We start from the raw sequence: 24,135 nt of genomic DNA on the forward strand, positions 1-24,135 counted from the left end.
GAAGGGAAGGGAAGGGAAGGGAAGGGAAGGGAAGAAAAGGAAAAGAAAAGAAAGGGAAAGAAAAGGAAAGGAAAGGAAAGGAAAGGAAAGAAAAGAAAAGGAAAGGAAAGGAAAGGAAAGAAAAGAAAAGAAAAGAAAAGAAAAGAAAAGAAAAGAAAAGAAAAGAAAAGAAAAAACGAAGGGCCATAAGCTACAGTGGAACTGTCTTCAGGAACCTCTGGTTTATGCCATCATTGTCCAGGTGGGGTTGTGGACAGCATGAGGTGTTGCAATCCCTGCATCTGCCACAAATTTTCTTGCTGTCTAAATTCTGGGAGAAGGCATGGTCCTGGTGGCCACAGATGGCTCCCTATGTATATACAGCAGTTTGCACCCCATGGGAGCTGAATGAGAAGGTCAGCTAGCAGGTGAAGGGAACCAGCTAATCACTAAAACTCTATAGGCACTCCAGGAAAAGAAGAGTTTCGTGGTTGGTGTTTCATTTACATGCCCTTCACAATGACTTTTAACTACTTTGTTCTAGTTCTGTTCTAATTGTTTTGGGTTTGAGACAGGGTATCAAATAGCACTGGTCCACCTTGAACTGTCTATAGCTGAGGCTGACCTTGAATTTGTGATCTTCCTGCTTCCACCTCCCAAGGGCTGGGACATAGGAAACAGGTTCTTATACTGTGTGTGTGTGTGTGTGTGTGTGTGTGTGTGTGTGTGTGTGTGTTTAGTTCCATTATTATCTTCATTTTTATAATAAAACTGTAAGCTAAGGTAATGTGCATGCTTAGCCCAGGGAGTGGCACTATTGGGAGGTATGGCCTTGTTGGAGTAGGTGTGCCACTGTGGGCGTGGTCTTAACCTCACCCTAGCTGTCTGGAAGTAGACTTCCACTAGCAGCGTTCCCACTAGCAGCGTTCAGATGAAGATGTAGAACTCTCAGCTCCTCTTGCTCTATGCCTGCCTGGACGCTGCCATACTCCCCGCCTTGATGATAATGGACTGAACCTCTGAGCCAGCCCCAAATAACTGTTGTCTACGAGTTGCCTTGGTCATCAGGTGTGTTGACAGCAGTAAAACCCTAACTAAGGCAAGCAAGGTAAGGATACAGAATTTGGGAATAAAATAGGAAAATTTTTTGATCCTAATATCATAGGCATATATATTTATAATTTTATACATATAAATATATATAATTTTTTTAGAAGAGAGAAGTATGTGTTGGAAATTCAGTCAGATACTATTATCCTGAGCAGGAAAAACTGTCTGTTAAGGCATTGATGATGGTAAATGTGTTATAACTTTATTTATTAGTGTATGCATGCATGTGTGTTTTCCTGCATGTGCATGTGGAAGTCATGCAGCTTTGGGGAGTAGGTTGTCTCTTTCTTTGGGCTAGAGGGAGGGTAGGTGAATAAAAGCACTGCAGCAGAAGCTCAGGGTTCTGAGTTTAGTCCACTGACCATCATGCCAGCCCAAAGATGATAAATATCCTACTGTAGGCACATGTAGCTGATGTCACACCCAGATCTGCCAGTGTCCTGGCTGGGAAAGCTGGCATGCGGGGCATATCTGGGTGACTTGTAGGCACCACTGGGCCCTCAGTATCCTCGCTAGAAGAAGCAATGGCTGTATGCCTCTAATAACCAGTGAGTATGGAGTTAGATCCTAGGGGCTTTCTTTCTACAGTCAGTTCACACATGCCTCAGTTTCCCCATCTTTTAGTGAAGTTAAAATAGCAGCTATTTGACAACCTTCCCAGGAGCTGTAGGAAACAATGTGTGGGCAGTGTTTGGAGCCTGGAACATAGAAATGACATCGTAAATGCTAGTTTCTCCTGTGTTACACACAGTCATCTGACAGAAGAAACAGTCATGGAGAAAACCCAACTATCACAGCGGAGTTCGTGCTAGAGTGGACTGTGGCCCTGTGATGTATGAACTCAGCTGACATTAGCTGCGTGCTGGGAAGTTCTTGGTGAGAATGGGATTCTATGAAACGCTCATGGTAGGAGTCAGGAAGAAGGTTGTGGCAGCAGAACTGGCCGCACGGAAGAGAAGGAGCCACGTGCCTTTGACCACTACAATTTTAGAGTATGTGTGCTGAACTTAGCCTGATAATTTGGGAATTTTTATTTTTATTTTTTTGAGAGAGACTGTCATGATGTTGCCCAGGCTGTCCTCGCATATGCGGCTCCCCTCTTACTCCTGCCTCTCAAGAGCTGGGATTTTCTGTGTCTGTGCCACCAAGCCCCATTTAATTTTTCTTAATCTATGAAGACATCATAGCATTTAACTGAAGGATCATAATTCACTGCTGTTTCCCAGTGTATGTACATACAGACTTGTACTTTTTCATGTGTTTCAAGGAAAAAACAAACAGTAAGGTGTACTGTTGCTTTAAGAGCGAGCTAGCTCATGGTATGTAAAAAAAAAAAAACAAAAAACCTCTCTTCACATTCTTTAGCATCATCTTAAACATGAGAAGAGTCCCTGGGCAATAGAAACATTTCACACCCTTTAAACATTTTAGAAGTATGTTCTTTGCGTGTGGTTTATGTGTATGTGTGTACACTGGAGAAGAATGTTGGGCATCCCGACGAGGTCTCTCACTGAGCCTGAAGCCCACCAGTCTGGTAAGGCTTCTAAGATCTCCCTGGTTTTCTCCTCCAGAATTGGCTTTACAGGCATGAGTGTTTAAAGATGTACTTATTAACTTGTATTGTAATGTGTGTGTATAAGTTTATGCCCAGATGTGTGTGTGTGTGTGTGTGTGTGTGTGTACCTGTGAGGGGGAGTGGAGGCTAGACGAGAGAGCTGATGTCCTTCTCATTCACCATCTCCCTGTTCCTTTGAAGAGGGGGGGCCTCTCCATGAAACTGGAACCCATATTTTCTCACCCAGGCTGGAAGTCAGTAAGCTCTGGGGAAAACTAAAGCAGCTAACACCCGACCCCCCACCCCCACCCCTGCAGTTGGTGTTGCAGGTATGTGCAGGGTGCCTGGCTGATTGTATGGAATCTGAACTCCAGTTCTGATTGGGCAGTAAAATGTCCTCGACCACAGATCCCTCTCTCCGGCCCCATGCCTGACTTCTTTATCATGGGTGCTAGGGATTTCACCTCAGGTCCTCATGCTTGAACTCTGTGTAGTAGAGGATGACCATGACCTTTTGATCCCTGTGCCTGCACATCCTGGTTTGCTAGGGCTGCTAAGGATGCTAGGGCTGCTAGGGATGCTAAGGATGCTAAGGATGCTAGGGCTGCTAAGGATGCTAGGGCTGCTAGGGATGCTAAGGATGCTAAGGATGCTAGGGATGGCCCTCAGGCCTTCATTTGTGTTAGGCAAGCTTTATACTGGCAATATCAGCTTTTGAGGCTTGTGGGCAATATACACAGATTTTGGATGGAAGTATATAGACTGTAAAGGACCTGGGCTAAAACCAATAGCTCTTTCACTGGACTTAAGAGGGAAACCATGCCTGGTACTAGAAACCCAGCTAACTACCCAGTGCCGATGAAGTCATGGATAGTGGAGGAGATCCCACACACCACAATTTCACTAAACCAGCATAATCTCTAAGAACCTATCGACTTTTCCGCAGATAAGTAGAGACTTCAGACCTCATCAAGACAGTAGAGACTTCAGACCTCGTCAAGACAATTTCTCTTTGCAATAGACAGGGGTCACCACAGAAAACCACAACCGATCAGAATGCAGAGTTGTGGAGCCCCATCCCTATAGATACATCTATAAAACAACTCCTGTTCCTAGGACTCAGGGAGCATTGTACAAGAGGGGACAAAAAGATTACAAGACCAGGAAAATTTCAGCGAGATTATGTTTCCTAGCAATGTCAGAAGCTTCACCCATAATCATTTCACCAATAACACCGCCTAAACACGAACTAAACACCTACAGACAGGATAAAGTATGTATACGGGGGAACCCTCGAGGCCTCAAAGAACTTCAGGCAATTGGAGGAAGCTGAAGTGGGAGGCGTGGTCTTCTCCAGGAGAGAGGACAGCAACTGGTGTACAGTGTCAGTGATCAGACCCGAAAACATAACTTACAAGTAACATCACGCAGACCCAGCAGGCTGTATTTAGGAATACATATGCCCATTTACATGCAATAGTAATTAATGGATTTGAAGGGGAGCAAGAAGAAGTATATGGAAGGGTTTCAGGGAGAAACGTAGGTTGAAAAAACAAAAGAAAAAGAAGACCCTGACTGATTTTGTCTCCAAGAACCCACAGTAAGAGCTCTTTGCATCACCTAAGCACGCCTGTCGCAAGGGATCTCTTCTATGAAATCTGATACATAAGGCAATGCAGCACCAGCTGGCGCTGGTTCGGTTCGGTTTTGGGGGAGGGAGGATGGCAGTACTGGAGATGGGACCTAGGGCTTCATGGATGGGAAGCAAGCTATCTGTGCTGTCTCCTGAATGTGCGAGGGCGCCCATCCCAGGCAAGGTAGATACACGAAGCTGGTATAACAAAAGGTGTGTTTAGGGTCATCACCCAATGTTCGCACTCTAAATCCCTAACTACAGTCCAGAGCCTAAATCCCCAAGGCGGCTCACCTGTGCGAAGGTCAGGCCCAGTCTCTAATTAAGTCTCTGATTCAAGGGTCAGGTTCCTGGGGGAAGTCTCCCGGGGCAGGTCAAGGCAGGGTCTCTCCAGATGTGCAGAGCAGAACATTGCTCTTGGTCTCTGCTTATATAGCGGCCAGCGGGTATCATGGACTATGGTTCTGCTGGTTGATTTTGTGTGTCAGCTTGACACAAGCTAGAGTCATCGCTGAAGAAGGAACCTCAGTTGAGGAAAACGTCTCCATGAGATCCAGCTGTGAGGCATTTTTTTTCAATTAGTGATTGATGGGGGGGAGGGCCCAGCCCATTGTGGTGCCTGATGCTATGCCCGGGCTGGAGGTCCTGGGTTCTATAAGAAAGCAGGCTGAGCAAGCCCTAAAGAGCAAACCAGTAAGCAGCGCTCCTCCTAGGCCTCTGCCTCTGCTCCTGCCTCCATGTCCCAGCGTGTTTGGGTTCCTGTCCTGAGTTCCTCCAAGGATGGAAGTGTAAGAAGACAAATCAACCCTTTACTCCCCGACCTGCCTTTTGGTCCTGGTGTTTCACTGCAGTTGCAGCAATGGCAATCCTCACTGAGACAGTGGTTATCTTGAGTGAGGGGCGTGACTGAGTTCACCAGAACTCAGGTGCAGCCTTGGGTACAGTGGGGATCCTGACTAGGTGACTTTCACATGCTAAAGGCACGCTTTACTATGCTCCTTCCAGAGCCTCCTTCACTCCTGCTCCCTACCCGCTCCTGCCACCCTTCCCCTGGAGCAGGGTCGAGGGCAGAGACAAGGGTTTGGCCTCTCTCTGTTATAGTCCAGACAAGAAGACCAAGACACAAAGATGGCAAGGAGCCCACTGCCTTTGGTTTTCAACGGTTTTTGATAGAACAAATATTATTTATTTACATTTAAGATGACTTTTAAATATGATTTCTTCCTTAGGTCAACAAATCTAAATGAAAACAGAAACTATTCTTATACTTTGTGCCAGAATAGGATCCATATGATCATTTCACAAAGTAACTTGGCAGTATAGCACAGGCAAGTATTTTGATCCAGGGAATATAAATGGAAATAATTCAAAGAAAGTAAAATTGTATAGGAGAACATATTTATTATAGTATCCTATAATAATGGTTTCTTATGGTCTCATAGGGGCCTTGAATTCAATGCAGCTGAGAGTGACTGTAAACTCCTGAGTTTCTTCCATCCTCCTCCCAAGAGCCAAGACTACAGACATATGTCACCACATCCAATTTATAGTGACAGTTTTGTAACTGATAGAATTGGTTCATGCTGAGAGCTGGCTTTTACGTTCTTAGGTGTTTGGTGAGCTATTTGTGAAAGTGTGCCATTATCTAAAAGAAAAATCAAGATTTCTGAGACTGATGTAGAGATGGCTCAGAGGTTAAGAACACTGGCTTCTAACCACCAGTGCCACAGGGCAGCTCTCAACTTTTTATAACTCCAGTTCTAAAGTACCCAGAGCTCTCTTCTGGCCTCCGTGGGCACTGCATGCACGTGGTGCATGGAGATAAATGCAGGCACCACACATATTCAAAAAAAAAAAATAATCAACGTTTCTGAGATTTAAATTTTTAAATTAATTTGGCCAACAGGGGCTAATATCTCTTTAAACTCCTCTTTTATTGGTTATTACATTTATTGTTCTCTATTCATTTGAACTTAAATATGTTGTTTTTGTGTGGTAGAAATGCTACATATATACTACATATGTCTTTGCAAGCTGCATGTTCTATAGTGATGTCATTTGGGTACCTTGAGAATAGCTATGGTGGAAATATGTATACCATGAAAACTGGCAAGCACTACAGCTAGGCCTCCCTTCTTCCCCTCCAGCTTACCCCTCGATTCTGTCATTTCTGTTTTTGTAGAGACAGGATACTTCTGACCTGTCCCCTCTCTGGGAGGAGCTCTTCTCCAGCACAGCATTTCTAAGTCTTATTAAAGAAATCATTGAGATTCCTCAAAGTCCTATGGTGCACCTATGAAATGAGATTCTTGGGGGTGGAGTAGGTGTGGTGGATGGCGTTCTTACTTTGTAAGTTTTCTTGAGACTTTGGCCATCACTCAGAGCCTGCTTGGTGCTTCCTGAGGGTTCTTCCTAAGAAAGCCCCTGCACCTGTGTGCCTTCAGCATCAGCTAACGTGGCTGCTGGGCCCTGGTCACCTTGCTTGATAACCTTGGTTTTTAATGTTTAGACATAAATCCTGGTTCTGAGAAACTAACAAGAAGCTGTTGTTTTATGTATTGCCTCATTATTAACGCCAGGCCTTGCCCCTCACACGTTCTTCTTTGGAGCATACCTGCCTCCCTAAGGTACCAGTTCTGTGCCATAAATAAGTGGCGATTAGCTGGGGAGGCAGGAGTGCGAGGTTTACATTCCCTTCTGCCTGTGCTGGACAGAAGCTGATTTTGACTTTGTAGCAGTGCTGCTATGTATCCTACCGAGGACAGCACATCACAGCCTGTGAGAGGATGGCACATCACAGCCTGTGAGAAGATGGCACATCACAGCCTGTGAGAGGATGGCACATCACAGCCTGTGAGAGGATGGCACATCACAGCCTGTGAGAGGATGGCACATNGATGGCACATCACAGCCTGTGAGAGGATGGCACATCACAGCCTGTGAGAGGATGGCACATCACAGCCTGTGAGAGGATGGCACATTACAGCCTGTGAGGTAGTATAACCTTCTGCCACTCCACTGGGATGGCCAGGAGTGTTCGTCAAGTTGTCTGCATGGCTTGCCTTTTCATCTTCCAAGTCAATGACAAAATGGTGAAATGTTGTGTCCCTGGACACTGAAAGCTGACTCCTGTCTTATCCACATTAATCTGTCCATGGCCTCACCTGATTTTAGCCTTTTGCTTTGGGTCATTTCAATGCCAGCCATTTCTACACAAGAACTTGGGCTCTATGAGAACAGGTGTGCGCCTGCTGCTTAGTAGGTGTTCATTAGGTACTTGTTAGATGAACAAGTTATTAAATGTGTCCAATGTCAGTCTTAACCCTGGCTTTCCAAGCCATTCATCTGTTTCTCTCATCTTTCTTCTCTACCTTCTTAGATGTTCAGTGCTGAGATACCACAGCAATTGAGAACAAGTACTACTGTCAATAAACAAGAAAGGAAACCTGGAACTTTCTCTGTGAATATCACCTTTCATTGACTGAAGACTCAAAAGGATTTGATTCAGTCGCATCTATTTGTGGGTGAGTCATCTGTGATGGAATGGATTGAGCAAACGAAAGCAGTATAAAGTAAATGTGACAATGTGACAGATTAGGGGACCTTTTCTTTTTTTGTATTCTAGCAGGTTTGCTGTTGTTGTTGTTGTTGTTGCGACGCTTCGAACTAGGAGGGCATCTCTTACTTTATGAACTACCAGGACCCTAGAAATATGTGTTGGGGTGTGTGTCCTGACTCACCCTCAATGAAAGAAATAAGAGGGTTGTCTAACGACGAAGCCATTTCTACAGATCTGTTGCTAGCAAGGTTAATAGGTTACAGTGAATGCCTTCATCCTGTATTCATGGTGGTCCCTGCTCATGCTGCATTGGGGACTCAAGCACAGTGTTTGGTGCCAAGATTAGATGCTACCAAGTCTAAGACAGTCTAGAATTCACACATATGTCTTGTGTTAGGGTATATGTGGCTGAGAATGGCTATGCATTCAGCCCAGCACAAATATTGTGAAATTATTTGAAAAAGGAAAGGTTTTTCTAACCGGTTGGGGCAGTTCTCAATAGTGGAGTTTGTAGCTGTTGACACGGCTACAGTGCTGTGACAGAGGAAGGCTGGACACACCTGCACACATCCATTGGAAGCAGGGCTGACTGTGTAGATCCTCTGAAGTGGGCTGCTATTTTGTTTGACCTGATAGTGATTTTGTTGCTTTCAAACAATATTATTGTGTCAATATTTATTTTTCCCTAAAAGTGATGTGTTGAAATCCCCATCCTCAGGGCTATGATGACATGAATTGATGGCTCTCCTCATGAGTGGGATTATTGCCCATTCCAGGTTACAGGAAAGTGAGACCTCATACACATAATAATACTATGTAAATCATTTTTAAATACAATTTATATACATTAAAAATTATGTTTGCTTTAGATTTACAGACAAGTTATGGAGGTGGAATGTCCCTCCAAAAGAACACCAGGAGGTGTGAACTTTTTGGCTTCTCTGGATACATGGTTGAAGAATTATATTGGCCACACGTGGCATAGCCCCTCTGTTACTAAAGCTGTACTTTGGTACATGGTACATGTTGCCGAAAAATGTTAAAAAAGGAACCTTCACGCATTATGCCCTGCTACTCTCTGACCCAGAGGGCTGGCCGACCACACATTGGTGGGAAATGGCCCACTTGTTTTATCTCATGGAGACTCTGACTCAGTGCTCTAAAATCTCTCCACCAAGCTCACTAAGTTCCTATAGGCAGTTGCTACCACGCCAACCCCATGCTTCAAATTCCCCATGGCCTTTGTGGTACACCTCAGGCAAACCCAAGCTTTACGCCATACCTTTCTCTCTTGAAACCTGGAGACACTTGTAGCTGCATCTTGTCCTCATGCTATCCCCATCCAAAAGGACCTAACTCTCTCCTGCTTCCTCTCTTCCTCCATCCAACCCCAAAGTTCCTCTTACTTGCCCAGTGATTCATTCACTGGGGGATTAGAAGTCACCTGAGTACAGTGACTCACTCCTTGTCTATAGCTCCTCCCAGGAGAGAGGAATTAGCATCAAAATACAAACAGCACCAGGCCCATCCACAACAGGTACATTTGTATCTTATTAGTAACTAAAGCTCATGCTTTATTCACGGTTCATTATTTGCTCCTAATTGGATTTTCCTATGCTTGTATGCTATCTACAGCACCACCTCACAATTTGTGATGTAGTATAACTATAACCTTCTTTTGTGCCTGGGGCTCTCCTGTCTCTGACTTCCCTTGGTTCTGATGACCTTGGCAGTTTTGAAGAGTCTTAGATGAGGTGTCTGGCTGAATGTCCATCGTTTGGGTTTCTTGATGATTTCTTATGAACAGACTGGGATTATGGGTTTGGGGAAGGAAACCACAGAGGTGAAATGCCATTCCTTTGACTTCGTAACAAGAGTCACATGGTCAGACTGACTTATGAGTGCTATTGCCTTGATTGCCTGCCTGAAGAAGGGTCTGTAGCTATTTCTATTGTGGAACTGTTTTTTTCACGTCAAGTCGACACAGCTTGTGAGAGCAGTCACATTTGGGGCAAGGAGTTTAGGCACTTCTTAGTAAGGTGAGTAGCGACTGGAATTTAGAATTTTTGTGCATAAGAGATTTGTCTCTTGAAGTCACTTATTTACTCAATTATTTAAAGGGTATGAACTAATGCTATTTATCTTATGCTTTGGGATACTATCTAGGATTATCTTACCCAGTTATCTCATACTGTTAAACAATTTTATTTGAATTCTTCTTGTTTGTATGTGTGTGTGTGTGTGTGTGTGTGTGTGTGTGTGTTGGGGTGAAATTCAGGAAGGCAAGATTTCTAACACTAAGCAATATCACTAACTCCTGTTAAAATGTTAGTTCTTTCTTTACTTAAAAAAAAAAGATTTATTTTATTTATTTCATTTATATGAGTACACTGTTGCTGTCTTCAGACACATCAGAAGGGGACATCAGATCCCATTACAGATGGTTATGAGCCACCATATGGTTGCTGGGAATTGAACTCAGGACCTCTGGAAGAGCAGTTAATGCTTTTAACTGCTGAGTCACCTCTCCAGCACCCAAGTTATTTCTTAATATCATTGATGACTTCTTCCTAGGCCCAAGGACTCAGGGAGTTTCTGGGTCTTCTATAAACAAGATGGCCATGTGTTTGGTGAGCAGGAATACTTTAGCTGTGATTACTTTTGTTATTTCCATTACCATTAATTATTACATGGTCTTATGAGACTCAGGACGACCTTGAACTTGTTATGTCATGAGTAATGACCTTGAACTTCTGATCTTTCCGCTTTAAGCTCCACAGCGCTTTAATACCCACTACATGGGTATTATCTCCACACTTGGCTTGTGTGGATCTGAGACTGAACACAAAGCTTTGTGTACTCTTGGCAAGCACTCTACCAACTGAACTTCATCCTGTCTTCTAGAAGTAATGAATGTTATCTTATTTCTTTGTCATAACACATAAACTAAATTGGTCCAGCAGGAGGTCAAAAGTTGAATTTAAATGTCTGGTCTTCATCTGGTCTATGGTCCCTGTGGCTACAGCCCTGAGAGCAGATAGGGAGTAAGGTGGCATCAAAGCTCCAGTAAGCTCTTCAGGCCCTGACCTGGCTCTTGAGCTCCTCAGGCACCTGGATCTTCTTCCTCTCCGAGGGTAGGCCTGGAGTTGTTCCCCCAGACAGATGCTGATGGTAAAATGTCAGCCCATTGCCTAATGGCATAGGTCTGGGTGGAGGTGTTCACATGACTTTGATACCTGGGCCCTGGATCATCATTTATCTCCATATCATCTTCTACAGCGTTTGGATCTGTTTACTTTGTTTTGTCTAACTCCATTTCCTCCCATTCTGATTATGTGAGGGACCAGTGTTGTTTGTGTTATCCTGATTTCGTGGCCTGAGAGTGTCTTCCTTAGTTTTAAAGTCTCTTTCAGGAATCAGTGATGTTTATATTTATCTGTTGTCTGACAAACGAGTCATGGAAAATGACGGCCTTCTGACACATTTGAGGAAGGATGGCAATTAAGAAGCAATAAGTTTCTCAAATAGTATAACAATGGAAGGAAGATGAATAAATTTAGCCAGCTTCAGTGCACTTTACATAAGGGACCCAGAATAAATGAGAAGTTTAAAAACCTTATTCCTGGTGATGCACAGTAACCCCTTTCCCAGTAGGAAGATACTGGCATGCACTGGTTACCATTCCTGTTGGTGGGACAGAATGTCTGACAAAGGAACTTAAGGAAGGAGGAGTTTAGTTTAGTTGAGGGTACAGGCTGTCATTTAGGGGGAGGGGTCACTGTGGCAGCTGAGTTTATTGTGTCCACAGCCAGGAGACACAGCATGAGACACATTATGGCTCAGCCTACTTTCTCCTTTTTCGTGTAGTTTGGGACCAGTGGATGGGTGCCACCCATATTAGAGGGGGGCTTCCCTAGGGATTAACAAAATCCAAGCATACCTAGAGGCATTTGTCCTGCCTGATTTTAGAGATCCTGTCAAGTCGATCATCAATATTAACCATCACTTTGGTCAAATGCTGGTTAAAAATACACATTCAAGTGAAAGATATGGGATCATGGAGATGACACATCATGCAAAGGCACCTGCCACCAAGACTGGTCACCTCACGTTGGTCCCAGAACCCCCATAGTGGAAGAACGAAACCAACTTCTGAAAACTGTATGTTGACCTCCACATACATGCCATGGTTCCCACATAGGAACTAGCTAGATAATTAAATGCAATTTAAAAACATGCTTAAAAGTTATCCATATTGTATGTACTTAATTTTAAGAAATTATGTGAATCGGTGTTCTGCCTGCATGTACATCTGTGTACCGTGTGCCTGTATACCAAGCCTGGTGCCTGTGGAGGCCAGAAGAGGGTATTAGATCCCTTGGAAATGTAATTACAGACAGTTGTGAGCCTCTGTATGGGTAATGGGACTTGAACTGGTGTCTTTTGGAGAGAGCAGCAAGTGCTGTTAGCTGTTGAGTCACCTCTCTAACCTTTGTATTTACCTTCTGGTTCAGGGAAGGTAGTCAATTCCTGTGACAGCAGCACTCTGAAGGAAGACGCTGGGGTATTTCGAGTTCAAGGCCAACCTCAATTACTACTTTGAAGCATAGTATGCTATCTCAAGAACAGATATAGGGCCAGTAGATGGCTTTGTAGGTAACGGTGCTTGCTTTTCACAAGCTTGAGTTCAATCCTTGGCTCTGAAGGTAGTAGGAGATAAACAGCTCTCAGGGGTTGGGTGTGGGGTTGTGGTCTGACCCTCCCCCAAACCACCACCATGGTATTTTCTCTCTCTCTTCCCACTCCATCCCCTGCTTATATACAACAACAACAATTACACAACAACAACAATTACAATAATAATATATAAAAACAAAAAGACAACCTGAGTTTGTCTCTAAAATCCTTCTAGGAATATAATTTACTTAAAAAAATTTAAAGAGAATGCTTTGAGAGGTCTAAAGTTCAAGAATAGTCAGTGGTTGATTAAAATCAAGGTAAAATCAGGTAGTTCATTCTTTGGAAGTCACTAGAGGACAATGACTATCTTTAGTAATTGTACAATCTGTCACTCTCTAGTTCAGTCTATGCATTTATTCAGTTGGTCCAAAATCAGTATTAGAAATTACAGCCTGGAGCAGTGGTGGTGCGCGCCTTTAATCCCAGCACTTGGGAGGCAGAGGCAGGTGAATTTCTGAGTTTGAGGCCAGCCTTGTCTACAGAGTGAGTTCCAGGACAGCCAGGGCTACACAGAGAAACCCTGTCTTGAAAAAACAAAAAACAAACAAACAAACAAAAAGAAAAGAAAAGAAAAGAAATTACAGCCTGGTATGGTGGTGGCAGATGCTGGCAGAGCTCTTTGGGTTTGAGTTCATCCTGGTCTACGTATGGAGTTCCAGGACAGTCAGATACATAGTGAGACCCTGTCTAAAACAACCAATCAAACAAACAAAACTGTGGGCAAGATGGAAAATAATGCTGGTTTGTAGCTGGGATAATTAGATTTCTACCTTTAGGTTTGCAGCTAAATTAGTGTGACCCCAGCTAATCTGGAAATTCAGCCAGTGCTGTTGTGATTCACCCTTGCCTCTGGGATGAATTACCCATGGTTCTAGAGTGTCTGGGCAGAGAACCTGCATTTTGAACAAATCCTGCTGTAGGTCTGGGGACTACAACGTTGAGAGTCACTGAGAAGATGGCTAAGACAACACAACAATTACCATGATTTTACCAAAGAGTAAATGCTCTGAGTTCTGAAGACATGCGGGGGAGCAGGGGATGGGGAAGTGGGCTCGAAGATAAGCAGATACTGCGTAGCTAGCAGCTTTGATGGAAGAGAGCTGTCAAGTAGGCCTCAAAGGCAGGCATTTTTAGGGGATGACATCTCTTTCAGAAAGGAGGGTGAGGGATACCCATGGAAGGGGGAAGAATATACAAAATTGGGGTACAGGTTTGCTTCTATGGATGGAACCACTAGGCACAGATGAAGTTGAGAATGGAGGAACAGGGATTTAAAAAAGATCAAGTGTATGTGTGTGTGTGTGTGTACACATGTGCATATCTCATATGTTCGGGTGCCTACAGAGGCCAGAAGACGATATCGGATCTCCTAGAGCTGTAGTTACAGGTTATTGTGAGTTGCTGGACTTCGATATGCAGAACTGAACTCAGGTCCTCTGGAGGAACAGCAGATGTTCTGAACTGCTGAGCTGTCACTCCAGTCCTGACAGCTAGAATTTTATGCTAAGGGGTTCTGGGTTTTGGACTCTGTGAGCAAGCATAGTCATAGCTGGGCTTACGGCCAGCTCCAGCATTATACTGGTTGGCTTGGCAAGAAAGAGATTTCAGAAGAACAGTTAAAAATTATTGAGACAGCTCTACCCAAATGTAGGATGTGCTGAAGAAGAGCCTGAGGTGGCAAATATGAAGTCCTCTGGCCAGTGTGGTGACTCGTTTCTTTCTGGAGGTGAGACGGTATGGGAAAGGTCAAAGGAGACAGTCAAAAACGGTTCTATAGACTGCTACCAAAGTAATATATAACTCCAGTGTTATCCTGGGCTCCTAGGGCTCTGTGTTCAATTTTCAGGAATGTTATGAGTAAGATTTAGCGATGGTTTAAAGTTAAACCAAATGGGTTATATTAAACCCAAAGGTGATAAAGCACTCAGAGCTTTCTGCTGCATTGTGATTTTGCATCCTATTAGTTCCTCTTTTCTTGAGGACACATTTGTCTATTTTTCCATGTGGAGACATTGTGTACTGCTGCGTGCCCCCCACCACCACCACACACACACACTGTGAATGAGTTGAACTTGGTGGCCATGATGGGAATGTGTTCACACGGAAATTGGAAAACACTGCAAGTCATGGTTGGTTTCTGCTGTTAGTCCTAAGAAGGTGATGGATATAATGTCGGCGTGGTGCTTGTAGTTGTCACACTGTGACTAAACAAATTGAGGAGGTGTTCCTCTAGCAAACGATGTGGTTCATAGGCAAGGTGCTTAGTGAACAGGGGGATGCGCCTGTTTCCATGGGTCTGCTATTATACTGGAAAGGAAACATGGGGACCTTCTCTTGCCATAGTTTGGCTATGGATAAAAGAATTTAGCAGAACATCAAAGGGCCCATTAGAATCAGTTACTTCATGAATTTTAGAACAAAGACTATTTTATATTTTATTATTCAGAAATTTTATGCTGTGTTTCTTTTATCTGAGCATCTTTACTGTAGATATTTGTATACAGGTACGCATAAATACCTATGTTTCTTGGAAAGTTGATGATTAGCAATTTGCCCTTATATAACTCTTGTTTATTTAAGCCTGATTAAAACCCTCTGTGGGAGACTAAGGATGTAGCTCCATTGGTAGAACATGTGCCTAGCATGCACAAAGCCATGGATTTTGTCCCTAGCACTGTGTAAACCAGGTGCAGTGGCACACTCCTGTAACCCTAGCATTTGGGAAGTAGTGGCAAGAGAATCAGATGTTTAAGGCACCAGCTTGGGCTACGTGGTGAGTTCAAGGCCAACCTGGGCTACATGAGACACTGCTTCACAACAAACAAACAAACAAACAAACAACCCCCCAAACTTCCCAAACCCCATCAAAGTAACTTTCCTTTATGTGTGCCTTCAAATCCTCTTAAATTTCCCCTTGATCCCCACCCTTGCTAGCAGCCAGTTCTATGAAGAGCCCTAGTAGTCACATACAATGCTTCTGATGTATCGCTGTGGGACTCCCTTCCATAGAAATGGGGCCACCTTTAGTCAATGGGAGGAAATAGCTGCTCCCTTCCCTTCGCTAGGAGGGCTTCTCTGACAGGCATTCTAGCGAGCTTCCCGGAAGTCCTCAGGGTTCCAGCAGCTGCCTCCAGCCTCAGCCATCTTCCTTCTGTGAACTGGGCCTCCATCCTTGGTCCTTCATTCTGTTTCTTGGTAGTATTCCTTCTAAGCCACCTGGCATAATTCTCTGTGACACAGATGGGGACAAGGCCATTATCAGAGCAGAAGCTGTCTTCTGAATAAGGCCTTTACCTGCCCCCTGCCTTACTTATTATATTATACCTGCTATCAATGATGGTTTGCAAATGCTAGCCCTTCTGCTTGGGATTCTTTTAATATTACTATTATTGCTATTATTATCAATTCATTTTTATTTTATATGTACAAGTGTTTAATGCATATATATATATATATATATATATATGTGTGTGTAGCACTTGCCCACAGAGGACAGAAGAAGACATTGGATCTCCTAGAACAGTTGTGAGCTGGCTGACCCTGGTGGGGGAAACAGACTGTAAGAGCAGGACATACCGTAACCATTAAACTGTCTCTCCAGCTCTGCTTTCAAGAATTCCAGTTCTTTAGAGTGTTTGGGAAATTATAGGATTCTGTCATTTTCTACAACCTCTGTATTACAAAAGAGGAAGTTGAAGCTCAAAGTGGAAAGGCCTGGCCCAAGGTTTTCAACACGGACTTAAGACAGAGCTGAGCCTCCTTTCTATGAGCATCTGCTTCTGGCTCCTGTGATGTGTCGACAAATCACTCCGGTCTTGGGACTCTACTGAACTAAATGTTTCTTCTTCCTTGTACCTCCCAAGACGAGCAGCAGCCATTTCCACTGTGGCTCCTTATTGCCTGAGATGCTTTGCTGCTCTCTGAAGACCAGATAAGACCTCGTGTTTACTCAGCACTTGAATCTGATTCTCCAGACATGGCTGACACTACATTTTTGTTTGTCAGTTTTTGTTTTGAGGCTGGCTCTCACTCTCTACGCAGTCCTGGATCTCCATATGTAGACCAGACTGGTCTCAGAATTTATAGAGATCGTCCCGTCTTCGCTTCCTGAGTGCTGGAAATAAAGGCATGTGCTGCCACACCCAGCTTTTTTATTTTTTTTATTTTTTTTTTTTTTGAGACAGGGTTTCTCTGCGCAGCTCTATCTACTTCCGGAACCCAGTGTAGACCAGTCTGGCCTCGAACTCAGAGATCCTCCAGCCTTTACCTCTTGAGTGCTCACTGACAAGATTTCACAAGTAGTTTTGACTAGTGCAGTGGAGGACGCATTGAGAAAGAGCTGTTCCTTATTCAGAAAGAGTTTGTAGTTACTGGGGGCTTTAATTCAGTGGTAGAGCTGGGTTCAAACCCAGGACTACCACTGCCACCAAAACCATATCTCAGCGGAAAGAGCAAATAGTCTATGCATGTATATACCATACATTATATGATTGGGATGTGAGAGCAGAAAGAGATGATGAAATATTCACCCTAGTTATGTGGAAAATATGCCTGGCCCACTTGCTAAGCAGTGCTCACATTTGCAGTATGCAGAATAAGAAGAGCAAATGAACATGTGAAGGAAATGACCCTCTGATTCCTACAGCTTCCATTTCAACACCACAGTGAAGTTCTTTCAGCCAGATCCAACAGAGTAGAGCTGTCTCATACTCAGAAGGCCCAAAGGGACCCAGCTCCCTTTAGCTAATGGCCCTTCACGTATCTCCAGCCAGGCATTCTGGCTAGAATGGGCCTGTGATTCTAGTCCTTGGGAGACACAGGCTCAAGGTCACCTCCGTTTGGGTTCTAGTAAACTCCTGTATCTATAGCCAGTGTGATGTTAACAATTGGTGCAAGCGTGTCTTCCTGATTGCTTTTTAGCGTAAAGATGAAACAAATGTAAAGGCAGGCACAGCTCTGAACCCACTTGTCCATTAAGCATTTTGGTTTCAAATCAGATATTTTGCTAGAAGGATACCTGCTTGGTTGTTCATTCACAGTGTGACAATGGTGAGTATCACATATCCACCCACCCAGGCAACATTTTTACCCATCACTTTGTCAGGACTTACAGTAAAAATCAGCTGTGATGTACAGTGTTTTTCCATGTGGATAAGTTCAGCTGATGGGACCATGAGGAGACACAGCACAGAACACAGCATCTCCACACTGACAAGCAGATGAAATTGTCCTGGTGAGCAGAGGAACTGAGGTGTAAAATCATAAACCCCAGACAAATTTTGAGTATTCTATTGCTTAATATAAGTTACCTGAACTTGATCTTCCTGCCTCTATCCTCTGGGACTTCAGGCATATGCTTCTATATTCCTCTTGAACTTTAATTTGTCCTTAAGTTAGGTCTCATTGCATGGCCCACTCTGATCTGAAGTTTGTTATTCTCCTGCCTTAGCTTCCCGAGCAGCTGTGACTTGCACCAGAATGTCCCCTACGTGGAGCCTTTAATAACCTTCTCCTCTGTGTATCCTTGGTGATGTCTTGGTTCTGTCCATCTTAGATGGTTTTAGAGCACCACCCCATACACACTCTTTTGCTTTGTTCCCGGGTTGGAGATCAGCATGACCTTTAGTTGGTTAGATGTCAGCACTTGTAGTCTCAAGTATGAGCGTTAAAGATGAGCAGACTCTAGAATGATCCTGTATGCACTCTACAGCGCGTTCCTAGTTCCCTATGTTGACAGAAGCCTGGAGGTGTTGGGTTTGTTTTTCTGTGACTCACAGCAGCCTGGGGAGAGGTAGCCATTCCTAATTCTTCCTCTGTCCTTTTGCTGCTGTGGCTGATATAGTCTGTACTTGGGAACACAAAGCCCCTCACCCTCCTATAGGCTTATGGAGGCTCTGGGTTTGAGGTCTCCTCTCCAGGGGCAGACTGCTGACCAGAGTCCCAGATCCATTCTTGCTCCTATAAGTTTGTTTTGGGTTGTCCTAACATCACTATACTTCATAGATGAAATATAGAGGAGGAGCTAAAAATGAGGGGCATAGCCCCTGGTTGCATGGTGGGACCAGCAGCTCAAATCAGAACAAACTCAGGCTTAGGCATAAGCCAGAGAGGGAGGACTGCTTTGAGATTCAAGACCATATTTGACTTGAACTTGATGGAATAGATGCCTGTGGGAATTCAGAGGGTCCTGAGTATCCAGGAGAGAGAACAGAGGCATGGTGGGGTTTGGAAGAGGGAAGCTTTGTGTGTAAGTTTACAAATGTCTCCTAGACTCCCCTCACTGTGGGAATGACAAGAGACCTAAAGGAGATAGAAGAACCCTAAGCAACATCAGTGTTTAAGGGAGGGTGTTGGCAGAGAAGCCCAGAACTCACCAGCCTGAACCCCCGCTGAGGGGAGCTGTGAAAGGAAGGAAGCAGCACAAACAAAGAGCCTGGGCCCTGCATTGTGACCCAGGCTGGGAACAGGCAGAGCCATTGTGCTCCTGAGCAGTTTCCCAAGTTCATCTATTCAGAGCTGGGATCACAATCTATGAACCCCTCCCTCTTGCCTCTGAAGAGGGATCGGATTCACTGCAATATGGGGAACTAACGGCCTGTGGACAAGAAGACATTTAACACCTCTGTCCCTTGTCAATACTTTGATCCGGCCTTTTGTAGTCGGCCCCAGGAACCGATGTGTCTATGTGAACGGCAGGCCTTAGACATGTCCCTGCTTTCCTGTGTGATGTCTCTTCAGGTCTCTTCCCCATATGAGTCACTGAGTTTCCCCCTCAGTCACGGGCCTGATGCTTTCCCTCTCGCCTGTCTCCTGCCTGACGCTCAGGCAGGTTCTTCACAGTAATTTAGTGAGTCGCTAGATCTCACGCTGGCCCAGAATGTGTGTCCGTCACTCTTAGTGGTTATGTTACCAGGCATCTAAAGAGATTGCTGAGCTGATTGATAGGTTTCTCCATGGCTACATGGCTGGGTTGGCACTCAGTGAGAAGCACACCGGAGAGATGTGAGACTCAGACGATAAAGGTGTATGCCACCAAACCTGATGACTTTAGTTCTTGGAACCTATGTGGTAGAAGGGGAGAACTGACTCTTATGCATTGTTTTCCGATCTTCATGCTCATTCTAGCCGGGTGGTGGTGGTGCAGGCCTTTAATCCCAGCACTGGGGAGGCAGAGGCAGGTGGATTTCTGAGTTCGAGGTCAGCCTGGTCTGCAGAGTGAGTTCCAGGACAGCCAGGGCTATACAGAGAAACCCTGTCTCAAAAAAACCAAAAAAAAAAAAAAAAAAAAAAAAAAGGCTCCATGTTCATTCTATCACACACATAAACACACACACACACACAGAGAATAACTAAATAAATTTAATAGCATGCCTCAGGCATACAGGAAATTGCTGGTCTAGAAAATAAGATGACCATTAGCGTTACATGAAAAAGGCAGAATCTTATCTGAAGGTAAAGCAGAGTAAATTTTCTACAGCACAGATCTGTTCAATGAGTGAGTTTGGATATAACCACAGGCTTGTGTATGAAATTCCATTCCATGGGAATTAAAGTCTGTGGCTTTGTAAAGGCATTTATTGCAGACGGTAAAAAACTTTTCTCCTATTCTCTTGCCAAAGCCTAGGAGCATGGAAAAATAAAGATGGGCCTTTGCTGAGGCTCTGTGTCTACTCTTATCCCCTTGAACACTTAGCATGTCCCCTGTGCACAGCAGTGAAGGTTAACATTGCTGTTTCTGATAAGACAGCAACTTAAATGGGGAAGGTTGTTTCTAAGAAGATGGGGAAGGGAGAGAAAGGCGCTCAGAAGCTGTGTTTTGCGGAGGCTCGCAGACCCCCAAGGTCGCGCTTTACCTCTTTTGCAAAAGTGGGTTAGAGGCAGGTACACAGCAGTTAAGAGTCACTGTGCTTAGAACCAAGGTGCCCCCTGCCTCTCTGCAGCTCTCCAATGTGACATCTCCAAGATGTGGTCTCTGTCAGAGAAGGTACATGACATGTCCTATTCACATGTGTGCAAAGAATGAAGGAAAGGGGAGAGGCACAACTCAGTAGCTGGAGCTTAGTCACCCGAGCCACTGCACCTAGCCACACTCTGAATCTCTTAGCTATAATGAACCTTGTTTTCAAAGGTTGGCCATTATAGCTACATCCTCAGAAAGATGCCTTGTAAAAGGGAGCCTTTGGTGACTCTGAATGAATCCACATCGTGAAACCCTTCCTGTGTCCTCTTACCAGTAAAAACCATGCCTCAGAAACTAGCTAAGTTTGCCAGATGTGGAGTTAGTAAATTACATGGATTTAGGAGCTTATTTCAGGGCTATGGCTCATTCATCAGAAACAGGTATTGCAAACAGAACCACCATGAGCAAGGCGGAGGGCGGAGGCGGAAGCATTTCTGAAGGGTTGCATTCCTAAGCTCTTTCAATGGATAACTGCAGTCCTGTCCAGGGGAAGTGTCATGTTGACCAATCACCCTCAACGGAATCTACAAATCCTGTCACAGCATCAAAGTTGGTAGCTAGTAAGGGAGCACACAGTGCATGTATGTGTATGTGCATGTGCGAGTGCATATGTGTGTGTACATGTGTGCATGCACACGTGCATGTGTGTGCACACACATGTGCACAGGCCATAAAATGACTGCTGCCTCCTTCTGTGCTTCAGCTCTGATGAGAGAGTGTCACGACAGCTGACCCCGACTAGACACACATAAGAAAGGGCACTTTGGGACTGTGGTTCATCTCAGTGAAGTCAACATGTCACATGTTACTATTTAATTGCCAAGTAGTCACAGATACAGGGTGGAACCAAGTCAGTGGGTATTTCCTCATTTTTGGTACCCGACAAAAGGATGCTGCTATAATTATGAACTCAGATGGCAATCCTGAGCTAGGGTGCAGGTTCTTATTTTTGCTATTTGGTTTTATTTTCCATGTATCATAAATAGTTATGACTTCATGTTTTTTACATTGGGTGAAGGATTTTGAGGTTTATCTGCCATTGTGAACATACTCAATGCAGCAGCATTTAACACTGTTGTCATAACCAATGGAAATATGTCTACTTTTTTAACAGTTCAAATGCTTTTTCTTATCTGCTCCTATTTTGATCTTCTGTATACACATGCTAACAGATCTTTTCCTTCCTCATTGCGTGTATGTGTGTATGTGTGTGTGCATGCATGCTTGCAAATGCCACTGTGCTTATGCGAAGGTGAGCAGACAGCTTTTCAGATTCAGCTCTTTCCTTCTACAACAAGGGTCCCAGAGATAGATCGTAGGTCATCAGGCTTGTTAGCAAATGACTTACCCACTGAGCCATCTCACTTATCATCTCACTTTGTGGCTTGATCATGATAAAGCCATATATTTATAATGGAAAAGCCCACTTCGATGCACTTCACTAAATACAATTAAAGACTAACAGTATAAGCAATTAAAACACTGTATGTGACAAACTTCACCAGGCAGTTTCTATCAGCAAACTATTTTAAACAGTCAGCTTTGTGTTGTTTTTTTAGTACAAAGTTGAAAGCAAAGGAATCCTCCACAGCTGTCCTCAATGTTATCATTTAAAATAACCCCATGCCACATAGGTAATATAGAACCTGGCACTGATTCAACATCTGGAAGCTTTAGGGCCTAGTTGTTTTTGTTTGATCATGAAAAGTGAGAGTTCTGTTCTATCAGATTGAAGTTCCTTTTGTTTTGTCCCTGAGCCAGGGTCTCTCTCTATAGCCATAGCTGTTCTAGAACTCACTAGGTAAAACAAGCTGGCCTCGAACTCACAGAGATCCATCTGCCACTGTTTCCTAAATTCTGGGATTAACGGTGTGTGCCACAGTGCTCAGCCCTGTAAGTTCGTTTTTTACACTGCATTTTTATTTATTTGTTTTTTGGTTTTGTTTGTTTGTTTGTTTTTGTGATGCACATGTGTGCAACAGCATACATGGAGTGGTGGACAGCCAGCAGGAGGCCACTCTCTACTCTTCTTCCATGTAGTGATGCCCATGTGCCACAATACCCACAGGGTGGAGAGGACAGTGTGCAGGGCCTGTAGAGACTTCTTTCCCACATGGGTCTGCAGGATGGAACTCACCTCCTCTGGCTTGGCACTGGGCTTCAGGTGCCTGCTGAGCCATCACACCTCCAGATTTAAATTCTGGAAAACAGAAATAAACAACTAGTTGCTTTTTTGTTTTGGGCGGATAAACTAAACAGCAGACCACGCCAAAGTGATTCCACATGAGAGAGGTTTATTAAGCAGGGATGGGGGTGGGGTGGTGAAGCGAGTAGAAGAGCAGAGAAGAGGAGAGAGAGAAAGAGGAGAAGGAGAAAGAGAAGAGAAGAAGAAAACGGGGGAAGGGAGGAAGAGAAGAGGAGAAGAGGGCGAGGAGGGGGTGATCCCCTAATTTATACGGAGAATGACATGACGTCATACCAGTGAGGGTGGGAACTGAGCCAGGTGAGTTGTGGAATTGAGGGTCGTTGTCCTGGCAACACAGGTCCAGGGTCACATGGTTAGGCCAGGCCTCGGAGTGTCCTGGTGCTAACAGTTGCAATGTTTGTTTCAAACAGAGATGTTCCTTTATTGTGGGATCTTTCTGCCACAGTGGCATCAATTCTTCCTTCCGATGCCATTCTCAGAGTGGGGATTCCTTTAGTTCTTGTCCTTTGCTTAGTGCAAGTTCAGTGACAGACACTCCTGGTCCAAGTCAGGTAAGACTTTCTCAGAAACTCTGTGGTCCAGTGGTGGAGAGGCTGAAAGGAGGTCCTCTGGTATTCACGAGAATTGGTTCGTTTTGTTTCATTTTTGTATTGTTTGAGATACGGTCTAACTTGTAGCTCTGGCTGTTGTGCAATACTCTATGTAGACCACGCTGGCTTTAAACTCACAGAGATTCACCTGCCTCAAACTCCTGAGTGCTGGGGTTAGAAGGCATGCAGGGTTTCAAGTGGCTTGAGCTGGCCTTGAACTTTGCGAATACCTCAAGCTGGTCTTGACTGCCTGATCTTCCACCTCCACCCCCAAGTGCTGGGATTATAGGTACGGACCTGTACTACTTCATTACAGTATCTTGCATGTCCTTTCCCGGTCTAGCACTGGAGTTACAGTACAGGTACATCTTCAAGCCCATTTTAATGTAGGTGCTAGAAATCCAAACTTAGGTCCTCTTGCTTCCAAAGCCAGTGCATCACCCACTGACCCATTTCCCCAGCCCGTCAATGACGGATAGCATCTTGGCTATTTTCAGGGGCTATGAACCCACCAAGCTCCGGCATGCCCTGGGGACAGGATGCCGTATCTATGATCTGCAGGAGGAAAGTGGGAAGAGGCCATAACAAAGATTTTGAGAACGTGCTGGGGATGGTTTTATGGCAGACATCCCATACCGTTGCTAAGCTCTTCCAGGAGGTGGATGTGGTCTCTGAGGAGAGCCAGGAATGCTGCAGTAAGCAGTGACACACAGCTGAGGGGTGCCCGCTGTCTCGTGCTCGCACCCGCACTCTTTAGATTCCACGTCGGCAGTGCTCCTCAGGGATGCCTTCCCACCCCTGCA

At 44.5% G+C, this 24,135-nt stretch overlaps 1 protein-coding gene across 3 annotated transcripts in view; it reads left to right on the forward strand.

The window, feature by feature from the left end:
• The window catches only part of Pld1 (phospholipase D1), a 185,426-nt gene that overhangs the window by 6,410 nt on the left and 154,881 nt on the right, over positions 1 to 24,135 (forward strand). For all 3 annotated transcript variants that reach the window (XM_029537928.1, XM_029537927.1, XM_029537929.1), the window contains one exon: positions 7,657 to 7,801. The gene's annotated coding sequence lies outside the window, so the exon portion shown is untranslated. The remainder of the gene's footprint in view (positions 1 to 7,656; positions 7,802 to 24,135) is intronic.

The sequence above is a fragment of the Mus pahari genome, chromosome 4 (genome assembly GCF_900095145.1).
Source record: "Mus pahari chromosome 4, PAHARI_EIJ_v1.1, whole genome shotgun sequence".
NCBI lineage: Eukaryota > Metazoa > Chordata > Mammalia > Rodentia > Muridae > Mus > Mus pahari.